This window comes from Bufo bufo, chromosome 1 (genome assembly GCF_905171765.1).
Source record: "Bufo bufo chromosome 1, aBufBuf1.1, whole genome shotgun sequence".
Classification (NCBI taxonomy): domain Eukaryota; kingdom Metazoa; phylum Chordata; class Amphibia; order Anura; family Bufonidae; genus Bufo; species Bufo bufo.
In genome coordinates, this window is record NC_053389.1 from 41520599 (window position 1) to 41529507 (window position 8909).

Genomic DNA, 8909 nt, shown 5'->3' on the forward strand with positions numbered 1-8909 from the left:
GCTAATATTTTATTGTCAGTATTAAGTAATGAAATGGGGCGATAGGAATCCGGAAGGGCTGGGTCTTTTCCCTGTTTTAGAATAAGGCCTCATGCACACGGCCGTTGTTTGGGTCCGCATCCGAGCCGCAGTTTTGGCGGCTCGGGTGCGGACCCATTCACTTCAATAGGGCCGCAAAAGATGTGGACAGCACTCAGTGTGCTGTCCGCATCCGTGGCTCCGTTCCGCGGCCCCGCTAAAAAAAATATAACATGTCCTTTCTTCTTCGTCCTACAGCAGCACAGAAGGGATATTTCCCGTCCCAGTCACTCTATCATAGGACCGCCCACCTAGAAAAATCTAACAATTAAACTATTAACAATTAACAGAATTGACAATACCCTAGGTACCCTATATAAGACGCCAAGGCACTGCATCCATTGTGTTTTTTCTAGTCCTTACTCTAGCAGGTGATTGTCTCACCTTGCTGCCCACCTGGAAAGGACTTGAGCCTTGCGTTGTTCAGGCTCCTTCGGTTTGGCTAGTAGGTTCCTAGCCCAGACCTGCTATAGTGTATTGTGGCTTTTGCCTACCAGTGCGTTTGCCTGGTAATGCCTGTAGCAGGTCGCCGGTCGGTGTCCAGTGCGTCTGCCTGGCTGACCTACTTCCGGGTATACAGAGGGTGACAGCCGGGTGAGTATTGGGCTGTCTGCCGGCGCTTGCCTGGCTCAATTCTGTGTGTTTTCCGGTAAGTTTTCAGGAAGGGTTGAATCTTACCTCTTCTTCTGATTCTGCCGCGCGGACTTGTATAGGCGCGCGCGTGCACGTGCCTGTTATGCCGATGCCTCGTTCCTTGCTGGCGCATGCGCACTGCTTTTTCCTGAGCTGCGTCTAGTCCCGGTGACGTCATCACGCTGGGGGCGTGTTTTGAGCGGCAAATTCAAATCCTGGAACCTATTTAGAGACTCAGAGGCTGTTTGTACATGTCTGCTCTGCCAGGCAGCCGAGTTCTGAGTCTCTAAAGGTATTGCTGCCTGTTTAGCCTCCATTATGCACACCCTTTATGCATCTAATTAAAGTTTTGTCTTTTTATAGATGTCGAGCCGGAAGAGCCATAAAAAGATAAAGCACCGTGCTTGTGCAGGTTGTAAGTTGCCGCTTCCAGATGATTTACAAGACAACATCTGTGATCTCTGTGCAGAGAAGTTACGCACGCCTGTTCTGCAGCCTGCAAGATCTAAGCTTTGCATCACTTGTCTACAGCCCTTATCACCAGAAGCAGTATCCAATATCTGTATGGATTGTAGCCCACAGGATTCGTTAGCGGAAGAAGCAAAAAAGTTTTTTTCCTGGTTCAAAGAAAATATGCAGAATGTTCTTTCTTCTTCTGGTAGCAAAGGGGGAAAAAGTCACCATCATCATCATCATTCAGATGACGTGTCTCAGTCGTCAGCGATTGTTTCTCAATCTGACCTATCTTCGGATTCGGATGCAGGCAGCGAGGAATTTTTTCTATTGAAAAAGGATTCAGCAGAAAAGCTCGTTAGACGCGTAAAACGTTGTCTGGAAACTAATGAGGAAGAAGATATAGTGCAAGATAAAGGTAACCTGTATTACTTCCCTTCGAAGAAATCTAGAGTCCTTCCCGCTCATCCGGTTTTAAAGACCATTATGGAAAGGGAATGGAAGAGACCCGATAAACGCCTGGACTTAGGACCTCGTTTCAAGTCCCTATACAAATTAGATCCAACAGCATCGGAGGAGTGGGAATTACCGTCGAAAGTTGATCCAGCCATTACACGTCTGTCCAAAAGATCATTTTTTCCATCAGATGATTCTTCTCTATTAAAAGATCCTATGGATCGGAAAGCTGACACCTTCCTTAAAAGGGCTCATTGCAACCTGGCTTCCCTGCAGAAGGCAGCTATGTCCTCAGTGCCTGTGGCAAGAGCTTTAAGAGTCTGGCTCAGCGAACTAACCAGAGACATCCAAGCGGAGGTATCAAGGCCTGAACTGCTGGATCAAGTATCGACCCTTAAGACGGCTGCGGAATTCCTTTGTGATTTTCCGCTTGATGTTATGAAGATCTCAGCCAAGAACATGGCTTTAGCGAATTCCACAAGAAGATCCATTTGATTAAAACCTTGGACGGGAGATGCTTCCTCTAAATCCAACTTTTGCGCTCTCCCATTTGAACCGGGAAAATTAATAGGATCCCAGTTGGATAAAATCCTGGAAGAAAATAAAAAAGAGAAGGCTTTAACTTTTCCGCAAACTTTCAGGCCCAGATCTACCAGATTTCGTACGCAGAGGGGAAGATCTTTTTTTCGGGGTAGTAATAGACAGGAGCAAGAGCAAAAGTTTCGCTCTCGCTACCAGGACAAGGGAAAGAAGAAACCCTCTGAAGCCCCTGCCTCCAGTTCAAAATTCTGACGTCAAGCCTGCCCTCATTGTAGGCGCAAGGTTAAGAAGCTTTTATATGAAATGGGAGAGTGTCACTTCAGACAACTGGGTTCGGAATATCATCAAGAACGGGTATTCACTCGAATTCGTTCATCTTCCAAGGGAAAGTTTCCTGTTAAACAACACGGAGGATCCAAGAATCATGCCTCTTCTTCAGGAGTTCCTACAGATGAATGCTCTGGAGAGAGTTCCAGAAGAAGAAGTATATTCAGGGGTCTATTCGAGAGTGTTTCCCGTTCCGAAACCAGACGGCAGGTGGCGCCTCATCATAGATTTAAGGTTTTTAAACAACCATTTAAAGAAGGTAAAGTTCAAGATAGACATCATAAGATCTGTCCTGAGCATCCTGCAACCTGGAGAGGTAATGGCATCCATAGATCTAAAAGATGCATACCTTCACATACCTATCCACATAGAATCGAGGAGATTTCTCAGGGTGGCGGTCAAGACTCTAGGTCAGACTTGGCACTATCAATTCAGGGCTCTGCCCTTCGGGCTATCTCCGGCACCTCGTATCTTCACGAAGGTTGTGGTTGTCCTAATTGCAGCTCTGAGGGTTCAAGGTCTAAGGATAGTGCCATATCTGGACGACTGGTTGCTTATTGCAGCTTCCGAGGAGACTCTGAGGTCGGATCTTTACACTGCCCTGAATCTACTTCAGCAAGTCGGGTTCATTGTCAACCAAAAGAAGTCGCAGCTTGTCCCCACTACGAGAATCCAGTTCCTGGGTCTTTTGATAGACTCAGAAGTAATGAAGGTATTCCTTCCTTCTCTCAAAGTGGCTCAGATTGTTCACAGAATTCAGTTGCTGATCTCTACAACGAAGATATCCATCCGTTCGGCAATGAGTACCCTCGGGTTATTGACAGCCGCTATAGAGGCGGTTCCATGGGCGAAGGCTCATATGAGAGACCTGCAAAGGGAAATTCTCCACTGTTGGGACAAGAGTCCAAAATCTCTAACCACTATGATGAAGATATCATATGCAACACGCAGAGGGCTCCTTTGGTGGACAAGAGAAGAAAATCTGGAAAAAGGAAGAGAATTCCGAGTCGTTCAAAGAGTAGTGATAACCACAGATGCTTCACGCAAAGGTTGGGGTGCGCACATGGGAGATCGATGGATTCAAGGGGAATGGCCCTCAACCACGATGAGGAGATCCTCAAACTTCAGGGAATTGAAAGCCATTCAACTAGCCCTGCAGCATTTCGAACCTTATCTCTACCACAGAGCAGTTCTCCTGCAGACAGACAACGCAACAGCAGCATATTATGTAAACAAACAAGGGGGAACGCGTTGTCTCTCTCTACAGTCCATTTGCGACAGAATAATGTCTTGGGCTGAGCCAGTCCTACACAGCCTAATGGCAGTTCACATCAAGGGCTCCGAGAATATCAGAGCAGATCGACTCAGTCGACAGAAGGTGTGTCCAGGAGAATGGGAATTGAACCCGAAATATTTCGCCCAAATAGTGGAGAAATGGGGTAGTCCAGAATGGGATCTGTTTGCAACGAGGAAGAACAAGAAAGCCCTGAAGTTTTGTTCTCTCAGGAGAGCGGACAGACCCAACTGTCTGGATGCCTTCTCTCTGAATTGGAGCCACAAGTTTGTCTACCTGTTTCCTCCCATACCAATATTACCTCAGATCATACCGAAACTCCTCTCAGAAGCACCGGAAGCAATACTAATAGCTCCATATTGGCCCCGCAGGGCTTGGTTTTCTGTCGTATCTCAACTTTCGAAAAAGGATCACTGGACTTTGCCTCTGTACCCGGATCTTCTTCTACAGGAAGACCTTTACCATCCTCAACTGAACAAGTTGCATTTAACCGTTTGGCACCTGAAAGGGAAAGATTAAAAGAGAAAGGCCTTTCAGATGAGGTCATTTCTACTTTACTGTCCTCCAGAAAGCAGTCTACTATTGCAGTTTACAACAGATTATGGAGAAAGTTTTCTTCCTGGTTGCAGGAAAAAGAGTTACTAGTCTCTACCAACTCCATTTTGCAATTCCTACAAGAGGGGCACGAAAAAGGCCTAAAGCCTAATACATTAAGAGTTCACATGACAGCCATTAATGCCTGGACAGATGGCCAATATGCAGGTGACGCTTTAATAGCTAGATTTTTCAGAGCATTGAAGAAGTTGAGGCCTTCTGGGAGACCACCTATGCTCATCTGGGAATTATCACTGGTTCTAAATAGACTTACAGGTCCTCCCTTTGAACCTATTGCCGAAGTGGATCTTAGCTGGTTATGTTACAAGATACTTTTTCTCATTGCCATTACTTGCGCAAAGAGGCTAGGGGAGTTGCAGGCTTTGTCCTCCAGAGAGCCATATTTGAAAATTTTGCCGAATGGTGTCAGACTAAGAACCATGCCTTCATTTAGGCCAAAAGTTGCGTCTTCAACTAACATCAATAGAGAATCTGTTCTTCCAGTATTCTACCCTGACCCTAAGTCAGATGAGGAAAGAACACTCCATACTCTGGACATTCGTAGAGCATTAATTTGCTATCTTGAAAGGCTGAGAGATTTCCGGAAAGAAGAAAATTTGTTCATTTTATTCTCTGGTCCGAGGAAGGGTATGAAAGCCTCGAAAGACACTCTGGGTCGTTGGATTAAAACAACCATCTCGGAGGCCTACATCTTAGATGGTAAAAACCGCCTCGGCCATTAAGAGCCCACTCCACGAGAGCAACTTCTACATCTTGGGCCGAGAGACAGCAAGTTGATCTCTTAGACATCTGCAATGCAGCTTCCTGGACCTCGTCTTCTACGTTTGTTCATCACTACAGGCTCAGCAATGGACCCGAGAACTCAGCCTTCAGCACAGCAGTTTTGTCAGCAGTAAAAGAAAGCTTCCCCCCCCCCTTTAATTTCTATGTTATATCCCTTCTGTGCTGCTGTAGGACGAAGAAGAAAGTTGGAATTTTACTTACGTAATTATACTTTCTTCGAGTCCAAAGGCAGCACACTAACCCTCCCAATAAATTTTACTTGCATGAGTTGGTCTACGTTATTACACAATGGATGCAGTGCCTTGCCGTCTTATATAGGGTACCTAGGGTATTGTCAATTCTGTTAATTGTTAATTGTTTAATTGTTAGATTTTTCTAGGTGGGCGGTCCTATGATAGAGTGACTGGGATGGGAAATATCCCTTCTGTGCCGCCTTCGGACTCGAAGAAAGTATAATACGTAAGTAAAATTCCAACTATTCTTGTCCAATCTTTATAGTTTTTTTCTATGGGATTTTCAATATACTTTTTTCCATATTTTTCCGCCACTTGTTCCAAGTCCACAATTTTTTTCCTTATCCCTTTCCTATATATTACTGTGTACTTTGTGAAAATCCCTCTAATAGAAGCCTTTGCAGCCTCCCATACCATATTAATTGCCGCTGAACCATCATTCATCTCAAAAAACTCTGTTATCTCTTTCGAAATCCTATCGTGTATACCCATTATATTTATGTGCACCCCTCTTTTTTTATATTTATTTTTTTATATTTATAATGATTGGATTGTGATCCGAAATCCCCCCTTGTTCATATTTAACCCGTTCAATATCAAATAAACCTTTATTATTTGTGAAAACTAAATCAATCCGTGATAGGCTCCTATGGGTCTTTGAAAAACATGAATATTTTTTTAATTTAGGGTGCATTACTCTCCAAATATCAATCCAACCCATTTCCTCTGTAATGTTTTTTAGTTTACATCCTGTGCAAAGAATTTGAGTATTGCCTAATCTACATCTATCTATTTTACCATCCATAACGTTGTTGAAATTTCCCATAACTAAAAGTGGTTTATCCCCTACCTTGAGCACAAAATCATGAGTTTTTAGTAGGACATCTGTTTTAAAAGGTGGCGGTATATAAACATTTGCTATTACCCATGGTCTTCCCTCCAATAAACAGTCAATCAGGACATAGCAGCCCTCCCTATCTATAGCTGTTTTCACTATTTTGATATCTATATCGCGGTGTATTAATATACTCACGCCTCTCGCATATGATGAATAGACTGAATGAAAGGAGTGCTGTATCCACGGTCCAGACACCCCAGTTATCGTTTCACCTGTCAAATGTGTTTCTTGTAGGCAAACTATAGCAGGTAGGGACCTATGTATTGCATCAAAAACCGCCACTCTCTTTACGCCCCTACTCAGACCCCTGATATTCCATGAGATAATTCTATTCTATTTATATATCTGCCCATTTCCAGGATATAGTTGAGGGGCCCCCGGGGGAAAGGGGGAGAGAAAGGCAGAGGAGAAGGAAGAAGAAAAAAACCCAAAAAAAACAACAAGAACAAGCAGCACAGCAGAATACCACCCTACCCACCCCTTCTCCCTTCTGAATGAGCTAGGATAACTTCAGTCCTGGTTCTCTAACTTAGCATTTCCCCCTCCCAGCCCAAGTGCCCCTCAGCTCCTTATCTTTTCTTTAAACCATACTCCAGCCGCTTCCACTGTATCAAAAAACCAAATTTTACTTTCCCATTCAACCCTCAATTTAGCCGGAAACATCATCGAAAATTTCACATTATTTGAACACAAGATTTTTTTCACCTCAATAAACCGACTTCTTTCCTTTACCGTTTCTTTTGCATAGTCAGGAAATAACATTACTGCTGCACCTAAATATTCCAGCTTCCCTCTCTTCCTTGACCTGCGCAATACCTCCTCCTTATCTCTAAGCGATAATAAATTAAAAATTATTGGTCTCGGTCTCATTCTGGGTGGGGGCAACTTTGACGGGAGTCTATAGGCCCGTTCCACAAAGTTTTTATATTCCGAGATGTCCTGGCCCAGTTGTTCCATCAACCAAGTTTGGATAAAAGCACAGGGGTCTTGCCCCTCCAAACCCTCTGGGATTCCCAGACATCTCAGATTAGCCCTTCTAGACCTGTTTACTAACTCCAGTAGTTTATTTTTCAATTCCCTATTTTCTTCATTTAAGGACTTTTTTTCTGTAATCATTGTCTGCAGGAGGTCCTCAGAGTCCGATGTTCTTTTCTCTACTTCTATCAGCCTATCTTTATATTTTTGTAAATCTGAGGAACCCCACCATCTCCCTGATGTTTCCAGTCTGGAGAGAGAGGTCCTGTATTGCCAAACTACATTTTTTTATTTCTTGGAATATATCTTGCAGGCTAGGAACCTGCTCCTCTTTTGTAGAGGCCTTTTCCTCCACCTCCTTTAGCTGTTTGCTGCTTCTCTTCCCAGACTGGGAACTCACCTCGGATAATTTCAGGCCAGAATTTTCCTCTAAAAAAGACTCGCCCTCCTGACCTTGAGACATATCCTCTTTTTTCTTTTTTGAAGGGCTAGTCTGTCCATGCATATTGGTCAGGAGTAGTTGCTTGGATCTTTCTGTTTTTTTAAGCATTGGCGAGATTGAGGTATTTAACGCCAATTGCCCCTTGCCCTTTTTCCCTGCCCCCTGTCTAGCCATCTCCAGGGATTTCCCTACTATCCACAGACCCCCTTTTTCCCCTTCCTCCTCCCCCTCTCCTTAGCCAACCCTAAAGTATTCTACCAGGTAAAAACATTCAGAGAGGGAGAGTCAGCATACAAGCCCCAAAACAACAGTGCATTAATCAAGCGTTCATATAAATGATCAGCTGGTTCCACTAATTCATACGTCCATACATCCGTTAATAGACCAATCTTTGCATTAATACAATATAGTGCGATTAGTTAATTGAAACGCTTTCGTAATTGTAGGACTAGCAGTCTCAAACAGTTGATAGCATAGAGGTCAATGGCAATCGCTTGGTTAGTTGAGTTAGTTGGATTAGTTCATGCTATCGGTTCTTTCAAGCCGTTTCCTATTGAGCACTATAAGTCTCCCATACTATTGTAACCTCGCATTCCGCCTAATTATCTCAATCTTGTCCAGTTGTTTGGAGACTAGCGGGCCTTTCTTTCTGAGTAACCAATATCTTCCAATTTACAAAGACCAACAGTCAAGGCCGTTCATATCAAAACTATATAGTGAGCCACACGGCACAATCCCTCTATTTCTAAGCTCTAAACTTTCTTTCTGGGTGCAGGGTGCACTTTTAGGACCAGTTATCGTGGCCCCTTCCAACACCCCTCAGCTTGCACCCTCTCTCCACTGTTATCTCCGCTCGGCTGGAGCGGCTTCACATCGGGCACAGCTTCACATCGGGCTGGGAGCTCAACGGCCGGAAGGGAGGTGCGTGCTTCACCTGCGTGCGCCCGCCCACATGACATGGACACATTAAAACATCATTTTTTTGTTTCAAAAATGCTATTATTGTGCTAAAGTGAAATAAATAAATAAAAGTATACATATTAGGTATCGCCACGTCCTTAACGATCTGCTCTATAAAAATGTCACATGACCTAATCCCTCAGGTGAAAAAATTAATAAATAAAAACTGTACTAAAACAACCAATTTTTTGGTCACCTTGCCCCATAAAGTGTTTTAATGAA